Source organism: Populus alba, chromosome 3, assembly GCF_005239225.2.
Source record: "Populus alba chromosome 3, ASM523922v2, whole genome shotgun sequence".
NCBI classification, from domain to species: Eukaryota; Viridiplantae; Streptophyta; class Magnoliopsida; order Malpighiales; family Salicaceae; genus Populus; species Populus alba.
The window spans coordinates 6,786,987-6,806,417 of NC_133286.1; the positions used below are offsets into that span (position 1 = coordinate 6,786,987).

General features: G+C 38.3%; 1 pseudogene; it reads left to right on the plus strand.

Moving 5' to 3' along the window:
* The window catches only part of LOC140955436 (uncharacterized), a 40,475-nt pseudogene extending 24,684 nt beyond the window's left edge, over positions 1–15,791 (plus strand).
* Positions 15,792–19,431: the final 3,640 nt, after the last annotated feature.

The window sequence follows — 19,431 nt, forward strand, 5'->3', positions numbered from 1 at the left end:
TCCTTGCCACACTAGGAGATTATATTGCAACTCATTAAAGATCCTTGTGGAACTAGGAAATTCCCAAAACCAGCTCCCACATCCTTGGAGGAAAAGAATCCTAATCAAATAGGAAGTCCATAAGTCAAATGGAAGTAAATAACAAAATCCGTACAGCCTCTGTTGACCAGTATTGGGGTGCCTTCCCGAACTCCGATTGACCTGGATTGTTGCGCTTTTTACGCCAAAATCCGAATTTGACCTTACTTGGGTCGTATCACAGGGCTGAACCGTATCATTCCCTCCCTCTTCAAGAAGATTCGCCCTCGAATCTTGAATAGCATTAATGGTGACTTCAGTAACCTCTTGTTTAAGCCTTCGAAATCCCCTTATTGCTAACACCTTTCTCCAACAACACTGTATAGTAGTGACTGACAAGAATTTTTCAAAATAAAGCACGCCGTACTAACCACTTGCGTGCATACTTTTGAATGATAACCACAGCGACTCTCCTTCGTCTTTCATCCTTTTGGCGTTGTACCTCTTTTTCCCATGAAGCTTCAAGATCATAGCATAATCTTCTACACTTATCAACTTCTCGTTCTACAACCCCCAAACCATGGCTTAGTATTTCGCATCGTTGATCTACAATCCTCCTTTGTTCCCTCTCTCTTAGTGAATACATGACACATATAGGGGGGAAAAACAAGAAGACGATGACAAGAATAGAGTTTATAGCATGAAGAACATTGATTTAGACTCGAGAATACAAATCTGACTTTTGTTTGGACCAGAACTTATCGAAAAACAAACTAATGCGAGGGTGATGAAAATGACTCAAACAACAGCCAAATATCAAAATATGATGATAGTATAATGGCAGGAACGAAATCAACAGAAACAAAACAAGTTTTGAAAGATAACACCAAACAGACCCGTTACGACAAAACAAGACCTAATTCGGGAAACCTAAAGAAACCGATATCCAAATGACCTCTAATTTAATTTGTATTATTACAATACTATGAAATCATCAAAAATAAATTTATAGGTCGTTCTCTTATTTCTAGGTACCCAAACTCCCTGTATGATCAGTTTGCGGCAGAATTGATCCTCCAATTAAAACCTCCAGAAGCCGGAATCAAAATATGCCCAAATTTAATATATGGTGTGATCTCATCCCCAATACACATAATATGAAGTTTCAACTGATTCTAAGGTTTTTTTCTTACAGCTCACTAATAGTAGTGTTTCTGCGGCAGAATTGAACCTCGAATTAAAACCTCAAGCAGACAATATCAAAATATATCCAAATTTGATATATGATGCAATCTCATCCCACATAGACTGAATATGAAGTTTAAATTGATTCCAAGGTGTGTTACCTAGGGTTCACTAACAGTAGTGTTTTTGCGGCAGAATTGAAACTCGAATTAAAACCTCAAGCAAATAATATCAGAATAAGCCCAACTTTGATATATCATGCGATCCCACCCCCAATAGACTGAATATGAAGTTTAAATTGATTCCAAGGTGGTTTGCTTATGGTTCACCAAGATTTGTGTTTCTGCGGCAAAAATTGAATGATCCTTCAAATTTCAACTAATCACTCTTTTCTCTATTTCTTTCTGATTTTTTTTTTCTTTTTAACAAACTGATATGATTAGAGCAGTAACAAGATGAAATATAAACTTTTTTTTTTTTTTTTGCTTAGATGACACAGACACGAAGAACAAGAAGATGGATGCAAACACTGAAAAACTTAAGGGACACTAAAAAAAACAAAAATAACATAATGATATGACCTTGTTTTGGAGCCTCGCTCTGATACCAACTGATGCGAACCTCGTGATCACGTGGTCACGCAACCCACAATCAAGATTGAGATCTGATCCCAGAAAGCCGAAATAGGTCTCATATGAGTGCAACACAATGGAAACCTGCCCCAAGGCACCAACACTATTGGAATGAGTAGAATGACGCCACGAAGCCAGTTAATCTTTGATAAGTCAGATTCAGTTCGTTCACGAACTGAAGAATGCAAGAATCACTCTCACACGTTAAAACTGAAAAATTCAGAATAATAATCATCAAAGCTGCCGAAATTGTGGCTTACATGAGTTTAAATAGTTCTTGAAAAATTAACCCTAATGGACCTCTTATGTGGACTTATATGGGGTCCACTCAAAACTGGCCCAAAACCCTAAACTAAAAAGCCCATAACCTGATCCAAACAAGCCTTGAATCCTAGCTGAAAACAAACTATTAATTAAGCCCAAACATGAAAGAAAATAATAAAAATAAGTAACTTGCCATTAAATACCACCAACCCTTCTTTCCTTGTGTAGCTAGGATGAATAAGGAATCCTTATAAGAAAAGGATTCTAAAACATTAATGAATCCTTTCTACACTAGGAGATTATATTGCAACTCATTAAAGATCCTTGTGGAACTAGGAAATTCCCAAAACCAGCTCCCACATCCTTGGAGGAAAAGAATCCTAATCAAATAGGAAGTCCACAAGTCAAATGGAAGTAAATAACAAAATCCGTACAGCCTCTGTTGACCAGTATTGGGGTGCCTTCCCGAACTCCGATTGACCTGGATTGTTGCGCTTTTTACGCCAAAATCCGAATCTGACCTTACTTGGGTCGTATCACAGGGCTGAACCGTATCAAAATCCTATTCTTGTCATTGAGATCTTTGATTATTGGGGTATAGATTTTATAGGTCCATTTCCTCCATCATTTGGTTTCTTGTACATATTGGTCGCAGTAGATTATGTTTCAAAATGGATAGAGGCAATTCCAAGTCGAAACAATGATCATAAAACAGTGATAAAAATTTTGAAAGAAAACATTTTAAGTCGATTTGGAATCCCTCGAGCCATGATAAGTGATGGTCGAACACATTTCTGCAACAGGCCATTTGAGTCTTTAATGAAGAAATATGGAATCACACACAAAGTTGCCACCCCTTATCACCCTCAGACAAGTGGACAAGTAGAACTTGCTAATAGGAAGATCAAACAAATCTTGGAAAAAACAGTGAACCTTCATCAAAAAGACTGGTCTTTAAGACTTAATGATGCACTTTAGGCTTATCGAACTGCTTATAAAACATCATTAGGTATGTCACCTTATAGACTAGTCTATAGAAAACCTTGTCACTTACCTGTGGAAATTGAACATAAAGCTTATTGGGCTATTAAAGCTTTCAATTCAATCATTGATGATGCTAGTCAGTTGCGAAAATTGCAAATAAATGAGCTTGAGGAAATAAGAAATGATGCATATGACAATTCAAGAATTCATAAAGCAAGAATCAAAGAGTTTCATAACAAGAAAATACTTAGAAAAACATTCAATGTTGGTCAAAAAGTCTTACTTTATAATTCTTGACTCCATTTATTTCCTGGAAAACTAAGATCAAGATGGAGCGATCCTTTTATTATGAAACATGTGTATCTATATGGGGCCTGTGATATCAAAAATCCAAAGAATGGTAATGTTTTCAAGGTAAATGGCCATCGTTTGAAAGTTTATTTTGATAATTTTTCAGTTGAAAATGACTTTTATTGAATTGGGTGATCCTGTATATAAAGATTGATTCTTTTTCTCACATTGTTTTTGTGTGACTTTTGTTTTGTTAGTCTCTCACCCCGGTCAAATGGCGGATAACGGTACTCCGTGCTCTTAAGTCGGTTCTTTTAATTTCCCATGATAATTGATATCTATGTATATATTTGTGCAATTCTTTGCTCTGTCTCCTTTCTTTGAATCTCTCCTCCAATTCTCATTTGAAAATGGACACCACTCTTGAAAAATTGAAAAAGTATTTTCCCGCTCTAACTCAGAATGCGATTCTAAAAATTTATCATGCTAGATGTGCAAGATTGAGGTTGTTAATGAATCATGGAATTCCTGAAGATATTTGTTGGCTGATTGAAGCAAAGGTCCGATTATCAAGTGAGTCCTCTAATTCTTTCATTTCACACATGCCTGGAACAGATTAAAGCACTTTTGCAAAGAAATGTCATGCAAAACGACTCAAAGTCTGTCACAGATGTGCCAGATGGACTTGTAATGCAACATGTCGTTCTTTAGGAATGATATCTGTAAACCGTGAAGATAAAATACAATTCATTAAGGATGGCCTGAGTAAGGGGTCTTTAGATAATCTTCTATTGACTTTTGAGACGCACCCTAGTGGAGATGTGCATCGTGCAATTCATGATTTATGGCCACAATTCCATAAAGAACATGCTCGACTTAGTCTTGGGAATCTGACTAAAAAAGACCCTGTTTGGCAGTTTTTAAGAAAACTAGATGGGAAGCCTATCCCCGACCCATAGATGGCGTTTAAGCCGTTCTTGAACGTAAAACCAAGAAAAGATGTGAGCCACAATCACAACTACCTGTACATACATATGCTTTTTCAAAATAAATAAATAAATAAAGAGAGAGAGAGAGTGAGACTACAACTAGCCTACATATAGGTGGTATGATTGCATTTTCAATTTCTCATCTATAAATTCTTCTCTTCCCTCCCTTCATTTCTACTCAACCCATACATTCATCAAATATAGAAGTGTGTAGAAATGGCAGGTTCCTCAAGTCATCACATAAACAATATTTGTGTTTTCGGTGGATCCAATCCTGGGAAAGAAAAAGAGTTTTTAGAATCAGCAAATCATCTTGGTCAAGTACTAGCTGAGCGAAAGATTCATTTAATGTATGAAGGAGGCAGCCTTGGGTTAATGGGGGGAGTGTCAATAGCTGCATTTTTAGGAGGTAGGTCAAGTTTTGGGGGTTGTCCCCGAAGCTTTAGCACAAGGGGATATCATTGGAAAAAAAATTGTAGAGGAATTACAAGTCCCCACAATGTCTGATCAATCGAATGCAATATTTAACCATGTTGATGCCTTCATCGCCTTCCAGGTGGTCTGGGCACATTGGAAGAGATCTTTCATATTTCCTCTTGGGCCCAACTGCACATTCACCGTAAACCCATAGGTTTGTTAAATGTTAATAGTTTTTATCATAAGTTGTTATCTTGTCTTGATCATGCTATGGAACATGAATTTCTAACATCTTTTCTAACATCTTCGGCACGACAAATCATAATCTCTACTTCTACTGCTGAACAATTGATTGACCAACTACAATCTTTTATCCCTGTAATTAATCCCTCCATGAGTCGCATAAATTGGTCAACTAAGGAAAACCGTAAACATATTAGATTGGATTTAAGCCTGCATTTGTAAAAATTTGTGTCTTTTGGTTTTATTATTTTGTTTTGTTGTTTCTTATATTTGTTTAAGTGTGTTTCAGGTTTGTCAGTGTTCGTTGTTTCAAGTGATGTCTTCTATACTCTATACTCAGAATAGATTGTGTGTTCCTGCTAGTTCTTTGCGTGAATTGCTTGTTCGTGAAGCACATGGGGGTGGTTTAATGGGTCACTTTGGGGCTGCGAAAACCTTGGATGTATTGCATGAGCATTTCTATTGCCCAAAGATGAAAAGAGATGTGCAACGAATTTGTGAACAGTGCATTGCTTGTAGAAAGGCAAAATCTAGAGTACAGCCGCATGGACTATATATACACCACTACCTGTGCCTACTGAACTTTGGGTAGATATCTCTATGGACTTTGTTTTAGGTTTACCTAGGTCAAAGAAAGGTAGAGACTCTATCTTTGTTGTGGTAGATAGGTTTTCTAAAATGGCGCATTTCATTGCATGCCATAAAACAGATGATGCATCTCATATCGCAGACTTGTTCTTTAGAGAGATTGTACGTTTGCATGGCATTCCTAAGAGTATAGTGTCAGATTGTGATGTTAAGTTCCTTAGTTACTTTTGGAAGACCTTATGGGGAAAGTTGGGAACTAAACTCTTATTTTCGACAACATGCCATCCTCAAACAGATGGACAAACTGAGGTAGTGAATAGAACATTATCCCAACTTTTACGTGCTGTAATTCAAAAGAATTTGAAAAGTTGGGAAGAATGTTTGCCTTTTGTTGAGTTTGCTTATAATAGAACTGTGCATTCAACTACTACTTTTTCTCCTTTTGAAATTGTTTATGGTTTTAATCCACTAACTCCTATGGACTTAATTCCTTTACCTTTTGAAGAAAGGGTAAGTTTAGATGGTGAAAAGAAGGCAAAGATGGTGAGAGAACTCCATGAGGGAGTTCGACTACAAATAGAGAAAAAGAACAGACTTTACGCTTCTAAAGCAAATAAGGACGTAAACTGGTTGTTTTCCAACCCGGTGATTGGGTATGGGTGCACATGCGTAAGGAACGATTTCCTAACCAAAGGAAATCAAAAATTACAGCCTCGTGGTGATGGTCCTTTTCAGGTTTTAGAGAGAATCAATGACAACGCATACAAAATCGACCTTCCAGTTGAGTATAGTGTTAGTGCTACCTTTAATGTTGCTGATCTTACTTTGTTTGACACAGATTTTGATTCGAGGTCGAATCCTTTCGAGGAGAGAGGGGATGATGCGGACCAACCCAGAAACACCAGCAAGGACCCATTACATGTTCCAAATGGACCAATGACTCGGTCCAAGACAAAGACATTGAAAGACGCATTGAATGCATTGGTTTTGAAGGTTTCCACCAAGTCAGAATTGGAAGGTCCATTGGAGTATCAAGAGGAGATCCTAGTACATCTTATCCATGTGGAAGAGGGGTCCAATACAACCTTATCTGGGCCATGAGATAAGGGCTTTATTTTATTTTGTTAGCTACAGCCCAAGGCTTGTTTGGATTAAGTTATGGGCTTTTCATTTATGGGTTATGGGCTTTTCATTTTAGGGTTTTGGGCCAGTTTTGAGTGGACCTCATATAAGTCCACATAAAGGGTCCATTAGGGTTAACTTTTCAAGAACTATTTAAACTCATGGAGGCCAAAATTTCGGCAGCTTTGATGATTATTATTCTGAATTTTTCAGTTTTAACGTGTGAGAGTGATTCTTGCATTCTTCAGTTCTTTTTTTTTGGTAAGCTGACTTATGTATTAAAAGAAAATGATACAAAGAATATAAAGGGCATACCCAAGATTTACAATGAGGACAGAAACGAAAACCAACAAATGGCTACAGGCTAGCCACAACAAAACAAAAACTTGGACCAACTAGATATGCTAGGGGTACAAAAACAACCAGCTAAACATCAAATTAAGAGTCCATGTTATTGACCCTAAAAAGTCTTTGGATCCTTATGTTTTCATCTGTTTGTTGAACATTCCTTATCAAAACAAGCTTATCGCAAATGATACATTCGATTTGATCAAAAACCAAATTCGAAGCTTTAGACACATCTGTAAAGATCCTTGCATTCCGTTCTTGCCAGATACAATACACTGTAGCTGCGAAACCCAGTTTACGAGAAAAGTTGACGAAACTTTTTCCATGCCAAGAGACAGTGGCCAATCGAATCCATTCATCCAAGCTTTTTGTCATTCTTGGAATGTCGCATCTATCACAAACATTCCACCATAATGCTTTCGCAAAGGAGCATTCAAAGAACAAGTGGTTGTGATCTTCATTATTGCAGAGACAGAGTGAGCACCTATTGGGACCATGAATACCAAACCGATGAAGTCTATCCTGCGTTGAGAGTTTCCGTTGGATAGCCACCCAAAGAAGAAATGCATGTCTTGGGACAGCATTCTTGAACCACACGATGTCATGCCAATCAACCATTTGATGATGAATTCTTAGTTGTTCCCAAGCTACTTTGACTGAGAAACTCTGATTTGGCGAATCCAACCAAACAATCTCATCCTTTTGCCCCTTAGGAGTAGAGGTGGAAGGAATAGCTTCTAAAATGGGGTGCCAGCCAATAGCATGAGTGATAGGAATTCTCCATTCTAAGTTATTAATCAGCACATTCACTCTCGAGTTGTGTTCCATACCTGAATCATAGATGAAACGTTCACCGTAGGTATCAGCGAGCGGGCTGTGAGGATGCCAATTGTCAAACCATAGAGAGGTTGTCATTCCATCTCCGATGACGTGCTTCATCTTCAGCCATGCTAAGGATCTGAGCTTTAGAATCTTTCCCCAAGCCCAAGAGCAGCTTCCTGGCGCCTTGATTGTCCAGAAATTCCTACCTCGCAAGAGATTGGATCTGATCCAAGTAGACCAGATTGAGCCATCTGAGTCATTGCACAAGTTCCAAATATGTTTCAACAAGGCAATCTTGTTCCATTCTGCTATCCTTTTTATGCCTAGCCCCCCCTCCTTTTTTGGAAGACATACCTGATCCCAAGCCACTTTAGCCCTGGTAGTGCTCATATCTGAACCTGACCAAAGAAAGGATCTCATAATTTGCTCAACATTTTTCACTACTTCCCCAGGTAATAGGAATAGAGATGCCCAATAGACCTGGATGGAGAATAAGACTGAGTTAATCAGTTGCACTCGCCCTGCGAAAGAGAGTGTTCTACAGGTCCAATGTCGAACTTTGGCGGTAATTCGATCCACGAGGCCCTTACAAGTAACAGCCTTTAGTCTGGACGAGATAAGAGGCACTCCCAAATATTTCATAGGAAGCTCCCCCTCTCTAAACCCAAGAATACTGATAATCTGTTCCCTCTCAGCTCCTAACGAACCGCTCAAGAAGATGTCACTTTTATTTGGATTTGGATATAGACCTGATAGAACCTGAAACTCTGTGAGTACATTTTTGATCATACGGATTGAATGTACATCCCCTTTGCTGAATATCATCAAGTCGTCGGCAAAGCAAAGATGAGAAATTCTGTCCTTCTTGCATCTCCAGTGGAACTTGAAGTTTTGGTTGGCACTCATATTGCAGAACAGCCCTGACAGGATTTCCATGCATAGGACAAACAAATATGGAGATAATGGATCACCTTGTCTCAGCCCTCTCCCCCCTTGGAAGTAACCCGCAAGTTCACCGTTGACGTTGATTGAGAATTGACATGATGTAACACAAACCATGATCCAATCAATGACTGTTCTAGGGAATCCCATTTTTATCAACGTAGCATCAACGAAATCCCACCGAACAGAGTCATAAGCCTTCATCAGGTCTACTTTCATAGCACAACGAGCAGGACCCGTAGTTGTGTGATAGCCTTTCATTAGTTCCTGAGACAAAAGAATATATGTCGCTGATTCTCCGTCCAGAGATAAAAGCTGTTTGATACGGACCTACTAAGGATGGTAAAACAACTTTCATTCTCCCAGCTAGAATCTTCGCGATGCATTTGTATACTGTATTGCAGCAAGATATAGGACGAAAATCTGTCAACCTCGTAGGATTTAGCAACTTTAGGATAAGGGAAATGGATGTAGCATTCATTTCTTTAAGCATTCTACGAGTCTGGAAGAAGGAGCTAACAGCGTTGATTACATCTTCCCCCACTATGTGCCACATTCTTTTGAAGAAACCTGCGTTGAAGCCATCTGGACCAGGAGCTTTGTTGTTTTTCAAACTAAACATAGCATGCTTAATCTCCTCTCTTGTGACATCTTGTGCTAGTACATGCTGTTGAGTTGCCGACAATTTTGTAAATAATTGCCGATTGCATCACTTCCTCGTTCAGGACCCTAGGCATCTGTTTCACTCCCAATACACGCTGGAAGTATGCAATTACTTCTGATTTGACTGCCTCGTGTCCTTTCAGCGACTTCTCCATCCTCCCTTGTAACCGAGAGAAGCTTATTTCTATTCTGTCTACCATTTACTGATTTGTGAAAGTAGCTAGTATTCTGATCCCCCAAGCTAAGCCATTGTATCCTTGCCTTTTGTCTGAAAAAACACTCTTCCGCCCTGACAGTAGAAGCATAGTTACGAACAGCATCTCTTTCTCGCATACGCAATGTTGGATCCTCAGGCGCTGTATGCCAGAGCTTGTTGAGCCCTATCCATGTGATCTTTTGCATCTTTGACTCTATCGGAAATATTGGAGAAGTGAGTCTTATTGAAATGTTTAAGTTCCTGCTTTAGCTTCCTTAGTTTGCAACACAGTTGATACATTGGACACCCTCCTGAATGCTGATCCCATACTTTTCTTCACCAAGGGCATGAACTCGTCATGATCCATCCACATATCGAAGAATCTGAATGGTTTCTTTATGTTCTGAACATTGCCAGTGACTTTTACCACCATGGAGAGAATGATCTGACATACCAGCAGGCAAGAATCTCGCTTCCGACAATGGGAAGCGCATATTCCACTTCTCATTCACAAGCACTCTATCTAGTTTCCGCATAATCATATTCTCAGGACATTGGTTCGTCCAAGTATAATGCATACCTGAATACCGAAGATCATCCACTTTCGCTTCACGTATACATGTTTCCAATCTGTCCATATGACCAGCCCACGTAGAAGACCCCCCTAACCTCTCTGACTGGTTGCGGATAGCATTAAAGTCGCCCATAAGAATCCATGGGGTTGACTCCCATCCATCACTACGGCTCACAATATCAGACCATAAAGCCTCACGTACAGATGCATTATTGTCTCCGTAAATGATTGAAGTATTAAAACAGATATTGGTAGCTAATATCATGACAGAAACATGGATAGCCTGGTCTGACATTCCCAGAACATCCACCTTCACCAAATCAGCATTCCAACAAACCCAAATACGACCACGACAAGAGAAATCATAATTATACAAGAATGACCAATTACGCAAAAGAAGTTGCGAAACATTATCTTTATTCCTGTCTCTAACCCGAGTTTCAACCAAACCAAAAAAAACCATCCTCTCTTGATGGATGAGCTGACGCAGTTCTGAATGCTTTATGGGATCATTCAAACCTCTAACATTCCAACATCCACTAATCATAGGGAAATAGAGAGGAGTACCAAACATCAACACACGGATTACCTTGACTTGCCCCCCCTCGAGGAGCCAGATTTCTTACTCTTCTTTGAAAAGCCTGGAGAACCCGTTTTCTTTTTTTCTAGAGAGTCTCTAGCCTTGCTAGCTAACTGATTAATAAAAGTTTCCCCGTCAGAAGAAATCGGACTTTGCGGACTTGTTGGGATCAGTGACGTCGACTCCTTATCATTCATCTTCCTTACCATGTACCACCTCCCATAACTCCAATATCAACATTTCACCTCATGACTAACAAGGTTCATGGTTGCATTACAGATGGTTGAACTTTGATCTAAAGAAGTACATGCATCCCCTTCCTCCGGCACCATGTCTGCTCGTAAGCTCTTCAAAATAAGAGGAGAGGTAGGATTTTCATCTTCATAACAACCAGCATTGGGCACATCTAATGTCGCAGATTCATTCGTATTACAATCAGCACTCTGTAAAGCAGATGCTAAACAACCATTCTCATTACAATTAAGCTCTTTAGATGCCAAACAATCATTCTCACCAATCGTAACACCCTTATTTCGTTTACCAACTACCTGCCATTGAAGCTGATTCTGCTTATTATCTGCATGTTTAGAGTTCACAGCTCCTATTTTCCTTTTGCCCTCTGCCCCCATTGTACGATCATCAACTTTACTGGTAGCACATATCGTTGTGGTATGTCCAAAGACATTGCAAATTATTGCACCTTGAAGGAATCCATTCATAATCCGCTGAAATTGTTATGAATAACCCATTTGGACAGCGAAGGTCGTATTCCTTCACCAGCGTTTTCGAAGCTTCTATCTCAACGCAAACTCTTGCGTAGCTAAGCCTTTTACGCAACAATGTAGTAAGGTCAGCATGAAGGGGAACCCCAATAGCACTCGCTACACAACTCAGCCCCTTAACAGTCCAATACTCGAGAGGAACATTGTAGAGCTTAACCCATACCGGAACTCTATCCAGATCATCTTTCAAAAATTGCATGTTCGGATGCCAACGTTTAAGCACCAAAGGTCTGTTGGCCATGTGCCATGGGGCTCTCTCCAGAACATTAGTGGCGCGATCGACAGAATCAAAAGTGAAGAGAAAGAATCCATTATCAGAAGATAAAACTTCGGATAGACCGTGGGAGCCCCACATTCTTTTAGCAATAGAATTAAACAACAGGATAGGGTAATTTCTGACCCACGAAATGACCAACTAGAGTGGATTTCCAAAGTTCACAGCCATCCTCAAAACACATCAAGTGGAGGAGCTACTGTCACACGACCATCAGTTATTGCGGGGGGAGCAAAATGCAAGTTACGGACTGGATTCATATCAAGGGACATCCTACCCTTATTTTCATCAACATCAGAGCCCTTCAAAGCATTTAAAAATTCAATTTGGGGCTAAGGTGTAGCTGTTCTTGTTGCTTAGACCCAACCTTCAACTCATCACCTTTAGAACCCAACACAGGAGTCATGTCATGACTATTTAGCATGTTCTTGGAGCTCTAATTGTAAGTATGTCCAGATTTAACTCCATTGTGTTGTTCAATGTCAGAGCTAACCATTGGAACAAATTTGACAGCAGAACACAAAGACAATTTGGCAGCATACAAATACTAGAAAAAAACTCAGTCCAAGAAGCACTAATAAGCGACCAGCCACTATGATTGGAACACCGATAAGTTCAAACATCCCAACGGTTCAAAGGAAGATACACATGTTATGTATAACATATTCAAAAATCAGCACAGTTTAACGGTTGGATCGCCGCAGATCTTAATTATACCGAAACTGACCTGAGAATGACGACCTTCTGTTGAACATGTAGACAACGTTGCTGGAGGCTTAATTTCTAATCTCCACCGTTCAGAATGTGTATCATAACCCGATGCATCACATATCCAAAAATAAGCTTGATCCAACGGTGGAAGAAGGAGAAATATGCCGGCTCTGACTCTTCCGAGAAGGATTTCTCCAGAAATATTCAAATGGCTGGCTTCCGCAAGAGGAATCCAATATGGACGATCCCTCTGGACAGAATGTAGGCAATATAGATGTTCACAACATACCAAAAATAGTCTGGATCCAACGGTATAACAAGGCAAAACGGGCCGGCGACTCTGACAGCACTAGGGGGTTTTCCAGAAAATTTCAATTGTCCAGATTTCTTAAACGGCGGAAGCTTTAGAAGATCCCTCCGGTCAGAATGTAGACAATAGTTCAGTTCACAACATAACCAAATCTTGGCTTGATCCAACGGTGGTCGCCGGAGATATGGCTGTTGGAGCACCGCCCCTTTGAATCTTTCCTCTCTAACCTCTCTCTAACCTCTCTCTATTTCAGATTTGTTCAGTAAACAAACATCTCTTTACATTAGTTCAGTAAACAAACATCTCTTTACATTGATCTCTACTGGAAAAAAAAATCTTCCTCTAGGCCCAAGAAGATATTGAAAGAGGTCTAACGTGCTAGAAAGAACAACCCTCGAGCAAAATATTATGCACTCAATTTGACCATTCTTTCATTCTTCAGTTCTTGAACGAACTGAATCTGACTTATCGAAGATTAACTGGCTTCGTGGCGTCATTCTACTCATTCCAATAGTGTTGGTGCCTTGGGGCAGGTTTCCATTGTGTCGCACTCATATCAGACCTATTTCGGCTTTCCGGGATCAGATCTTAATCTTGATTGTGGGTTGCGTGACCACGTGATCATGAGGTTCGCATCACCGAAGGGGTGTTTTAACACTTAATACCCTAAAGTTAACTGACTTGGGAGCTATTGGCCCAACGCTTGTTACATGGATTGAGGAGAAAAGCTTAAGGGAATCAAACATTGCACTATCTACGTATCAATATCTACAACCCGAGTTACTAAGCTCGTAAAGGTGTCTCAACACCTAATGCCCTAAGACCAATTAGTCTAGGAGTCATTAGCTGAAAGCTTGTTGTTACATGGGTTAAAAATGCATTATGTTTTAAGTTATATGTATATATTAGAAGAAAAAAAAGATAATAATCTCAACGCAAGGAAGTTAACCTTAAATATTAGAACAAAAATTTGTTTTTCTTCCAATTAAAGCCCCATAACTATATGTTGGTATTTTGAGCACAAAAGGAAGGTTTATTAATATCTTGTTTAAGAGGTATTAAGTAGATATATGAATTTAATGAGAGTTTGTTTATCTGGATAGATTAATGGAAGTTGAATGATAATTGCCTTGTTTTGTGGAATGCTCTCCCTAAGATTACTAATCTGGATCTGCCATAATTATTAATCTCAGTTGCTTCACAAGTTTATATACCACAACTTCGGTTTTGATAGCAAACTTAGCTATCACCATAATAACTTAGAGTCCACTCTAGCAATTAAAATAAACAATCATAGGAAATAAGCATAGGAGAACAAACATATTCATTCATCATATAAATTGAAAAGAAAAGGTAAAATAGATCTCACAATTCTTGAAATTTGAAGGTTTTTATGTCCTTGTTATCAAGAAAAAGAGTTTAGCCTTACATATCTACTGAACAATTAATTAAAAAGAAGGAAGAAAACATGAATTCGGGTTTGTTAGAAGAAGGGGGCATTTTTATCTCTTATGTTCATCACCTCTCTTCTCCTCTTTCCCTTCTCTCTTTCTTTTAATATCCTAGGAAACCCTAGTTTTTATTTTATAAAATAGTCCTCCCTTAAGTAGACAGTTTACATTTATGTACTTCAATAACTATTTTCCTAAAAAAGGAGAAATAGCCTTGCATGAAATCTTCAAGCTTGGACTTAAAGTAGCTAAATTGCTGAAATAAAAACTTGAATGCCAATTTGGATGCTTCGGGATGTAATTTGGACTCGTTTCTTCACAAAACTTATTTCCTTGTAGAATTCATTTATCATCTTAGAAATATCATATCTCCCTCATATGAGATCTTTTTTGGCTGAAAGTTGGTAAGTTGATAGGTATTTGAGTCAAGAATTCAAAAAAATTAAGTTTACATTAAGTGGACTTCTGTAGCTCAAGATATTCAAGTCGTAATGGTTGAAGGTCAACACTGGCAGATTATGAGATTTGACTTTGTAGGCTGCGATTTCCATGCTCTTCAAACATGGAGAGTTGGTTGATAGTGATGAGGCCGAAATTAAAGTTAAGGATGAGCATGGAAAAGATTTTGAGCCAGTGGAAGGGGATTTGTTAGTGGTGCAGCAGGTTTTGAATGCACAAATTGATAGCAAAGAACAATGTGAGAACATCTTTTATACGAGATGTCAAATTTGAGATAAGGTGTGTGGAATGATTATTGACAATGGAAGTTACACTAATATTGTGTCCTCTACCTTAGTGTAGAAGTTGGGTTTAATCACTATTCCACATCCTAAACCATATAGTTTACGGTGGCTTAATAAGAATGGAGAGATTTAGGTGACAAAGTAGGTTCATGTGTCTTTTTCCATCACAACCTATCATTATGAGGTTTTATGTGACGTGGCTCCGATGTCAGCTAGCCATGGTCTTATTGAGGCACCGGTGGCAATCTGATAAAGATGTGACCTACAATGAATGAAAGAATACTTACTTGTTTATGCTGGATGGGAAGAAGGTGAATTTATTGCCATTGAGTTCTCGACAAGTTATAAAGGATCAGTTGCGGAGTCAACAAAATAAGGTGAAATTGGGTAAAGGGCTTATGTTAGCTAAGAAGGGAGACATCGAGCAAGGATTAGCTTTAATTGGGGCTATTTTCATGGTATGGGCAAAACCATTATTGCAAGTAAAGAATGCGGAATTGCCAACACAAATTATTAAGTTTGTTGATAAGTTTCCAAAAGAGTTACCTAAGGGTTTACCACCTATTTGTAGGATTGAGCATCAAATTGATTTGGTGCCGAGTGCTTCACTTCCTAACCAACCAGCCTATAGGTGTAATCCAGAGGAGGCAAATGAGATTTAAAGGTAAGTTGTATATGTTTTCAACTTAAGGGTGATGATATCCATCATGATTCTAACATGGAAGGGGTTGATTCTAATGTATATGGGCATTCAGATTGATTCAAACCTCGTGATCGCATGGTCACGCCACCCACAATCAAGATTGAGATATGATCCCGGAAAGCCGAAATAAGTCTGATAGAGTGTGACACAATGGAAACTGCCCCAAGGCACCAATAGTATTGGAATGAGTAGAATGATGCCGCAAAGCCAATTAATCTTCAATGAGTCATATTCAGTTCGTTCAAGAACTAAAGAATGCAAGAATCACTCTCACAAGTTAAAACTGAAAAATTTAGAAGTAATAATCATCAAAGCTGCTGAAATTTAGGTTACATGTGTTTAAATAGTTCTTAAAAGTAACCCTAATGGATTTACCCTTGTAGGTTGAATTGACTGATGCGACCATATTATTCGAAAGTTTCACCCACATTTAACTAGTGTTTTGCATGTTTTATATATAAAATGCCTTGATATATTATTTTTTTTTTAATGTTTTGAAGGAACTTTTGGATGAAAGATGAAAAAAGGAGTAAATTGGAGATAATTGGTAGATTTGACCTTTAGTCGATGTTTTGTGCAGAGCATGAGCTCTAGAGGTTGAAATGAAGTGATTCCAGTGGCATTAAAAAGATAACATCCATACCTTTATGGAAACCCAAGGCTAGAAAATAAAATAAGGAAGAGCTTGGAAATTACAACCTTCAAAGTCAAATCTCGCAATCCGCCAGTGTTGACCTTCGACCATTCCGACTTAAATATCTAGAGCTACAGAAGTCCAATTGACGCAAACTCAATTTTGTTGGATTCCTGATTCAAAGGCCTATAAATGCACTGATTCACTTGAAAATGTACCCTAACATAGACAAATATCATTGGAATTTTATGGTAAAGTTTCAGCTTGATCCAATATTCGATTTGAAGTATGCTCAATAGCGTAAAACTGGATGATATAAAATTTTATGCCAAAATCCAAATCTGACCTTTCTTGGGTTGTATCACAAGACTGAACCATAACACAAATGGTCCAATGACTAGAGCTTGGGCTAAACAATTACAAAGTACCTTAACAAGTCAGATTAGTGTGACTGAAGCTTCGATGAGTTTGAGGGCTTGCAAACTGAATGAAAATGGTTTAAATATGTTTGTTTGTCTACAAATAAGGCTTCGGTCATGATTTAGGAGTTTTGATGAGTTTGGGTTTGTTGTCAACCTATTGACCAATTTTGTCCCTAAATTTGTTGTTGTTTAATGCATGGGAAAATAAAGCCTATTCTACATGGTTTTTAAGTTCAGAATGTCATATTTTCATATTGTCCAACCATGCATGCATTAGAGTTTTGTACAAAATGTTATGGCTATTTTAGTTTTTTATGTCTGTTTGTGTCTTCTATAAGTCAAAAACATGTGTTATTTATTATTTGTCTAGTTTTATGAACAAAGTCATTTATTTAGGTCTCCATTATGTTATTTTGGTATTTTCCTAGACTTGGAAGGTAGTTTCAAGTATATAATGATGTTTCAGACCATGTATTGAGACTTTTTGGCAATAATGTTAAACTTTTCAACTTCTCATTCAAAGAGTTTTCTTCCTTGTTCTCCCATTTTCAGAATTGGTTGAAGAACGAATCAAACTTACCACTCTAAATCACAAAGAGTGTGGCATCTTTATCTTAGATTGGTCTTTGTGGTATCCACATTGACTTATCAAAGTATCATTCTAGTCTATCCCTCATCTTGTTTACCTTAAATTCAGTATAAACCAACCTAAACACCAAAAGAAAGACAACACAACCAGACCCATCCTTCATCAATTTTCGTTAAAATTCATTGTTGCTAATTTTTGAATCATTCACGACGCATCAGTTCTAATAAAAAGAAAAAAAGAAGAAGAAAACCAAGTCAGGCTACTGTGCGAGGCAATTTCGAGGTAATCTTGTGTCCATTGTTGGTTTTTCCATCCTATTATTTTGTTTACTATATTTATCGGATGTTGGAATATTAGAAGTTTGATTGACCCCTTAAAACATTCAGCATTTCATTGTATTGTACAAAAGCATTTGGTAGCTCCATTTGGCTTACTTGAAACCCGGGTTCAAGAGGTGAATAAGGATAGAGTTTGTGCACTTCTTTTTCAGAATTGGTCTTGTTTAATTATGATCAATCTAATGGAGAGTGCTCATATTTAGGTATGTTCTAATCTTAATGCATTGAAGGTTGATCTTTTAGGTAGTTTGAAACATATTATTCATGTCAGTGTTACTATGGTGGGATCAAACATTTCATTTAATGCTTCCTTTGTCTATTGAGATAATTGTTCATCTACACACCATTTGTACATAGCAATGCGTACGAAAGATGTTCTTCCTTTTTTGACTAGTTTCATCTTCCTTTACCTGAACCTGAAGTGTTCGCTTTATAACCAAGGACTCCTCGACCGGTAATGCTACTCATCCCCATCAAGTTCCTTTAATGGTGGCATGCCTTTACAATCATATTTGTCACTCTCAGATTCGATATCACCATTATCTCTAATCATCATGATTATCCTGTTTGGACATTCTAAAGCATAAAGTCCATGTCCTCTCTAATCATCATGATTATCTTGTTTGGACATTCCATAACATAATGTCCATGTCCCTAACATATGAAACATTTAACATCATGAGTACATTTAGGTTGAGTTTTAAATTTACCTTTGGCACCAGTAAGGACATCAACTTTAGCCTTTCATGGTTCGGCTTTATAAGGAACAAAGGGTCTCGACCATACAGTACCCTCTCTCCTTCAATTCGACTTCCAAGATGATGAAGAACCCGAATTAAACGCTAGTCGAACATGTCCCTTCCTAAGTTGTCTCTCCACACCTTCGTAACCATGTGAACTATGTCCTTTAGCTCCACATAGTGTTATAACTCAACAACATTGGCAATGCCTCGATTCAACCCATTAAAAAATTTAGCCTTGGTGGCTTCTCTATCGTCAACAACATTGGCCCCAACCATTTCTTTCTCCATCTCTTTGTGATATTCATCTACTGATTTATAACCTCAATTCAAATTTTGTAGCTTCCATATATAAGTTTTGTAAATAGTGGTTTGACACAAATCATCTCCTTATCAAGACTTCATCTCCCCCAAGTCTGAATGGGTCACTCCCCATTTCTCCTCTTATTGATTACAATCTGATCCCACCAAATCAATGCATGCTTCATAAACTCAATGACCACCAATTTCACCTTTTTTTGTTCAGAATAGCTATGACAATAAAAAATTCAATCTATCTTCTTCTCCCACTCCAAATAAGCCTTGGGATCGTTTTTACCTTGGAAGTTAGGAATTTTCAGTTTAATGGAGTCCAAGTCCCCATCCACATCTTCATAAATCCCCATGCCATTAAAATTCACATTTCTCCTAACCCTATTCGGTTCAGACCTGATTCCATGGCCAGTAGATGTAAAATGATATGGACCAGCCCATAAGCACCATCAAGGACCCGTTACATGTTCTAAATGGTCAAATAACTCGGTCTAAGTCAAAGACATTAAAAGATGCATTGAATGCATTTGTTTTGAAGGTTTCGACCAAGTCAGATTTGAAGGG